This window comes from Oratosquilla oratoria, chromosome 42 (genome assembly GCF_046742065.1).
Source record: "Oratosquilla oratoria isolate Oo_2021 chromosome 42, ASM4674206v1, whole genome shotgun sequence".
In the NCBI taxonomy this organism is placed as follows: domain Eukaryota; kingdom Metazoa; phylum Arthropoda; class Malacostraca; order Stomatopoda; family Squillidae; genus Oratosquilla; species Oratosquilla oratoria.
The window spans coordinates 3,372,913-3,373,134 of NC_134818.1; positions in this window are offsets into that span (position 1 = coordinate 3,372,913).

Genomic DNA, 222 nt, shown 5'->3' on the forward strand with positions numbered 1-222 from the left:
ACATCCCCCTCTTGCTCAACGCCCTTTTCATCCCATCCATCCATCTCATCTTCGGTCGTCCCCTCATGTTCACTCCATCCACCTCTGCCTTCCACACCTCTTTTACTAATCTTTCTTCACTCATTCTTTCCATGTGTCCAAATCATCCCAATACTCTTTCATCATTCCTATCTGCCATCTCCTTTTTTCACTCCTATTCTCTTTCTCATCTTCTCGTTATTC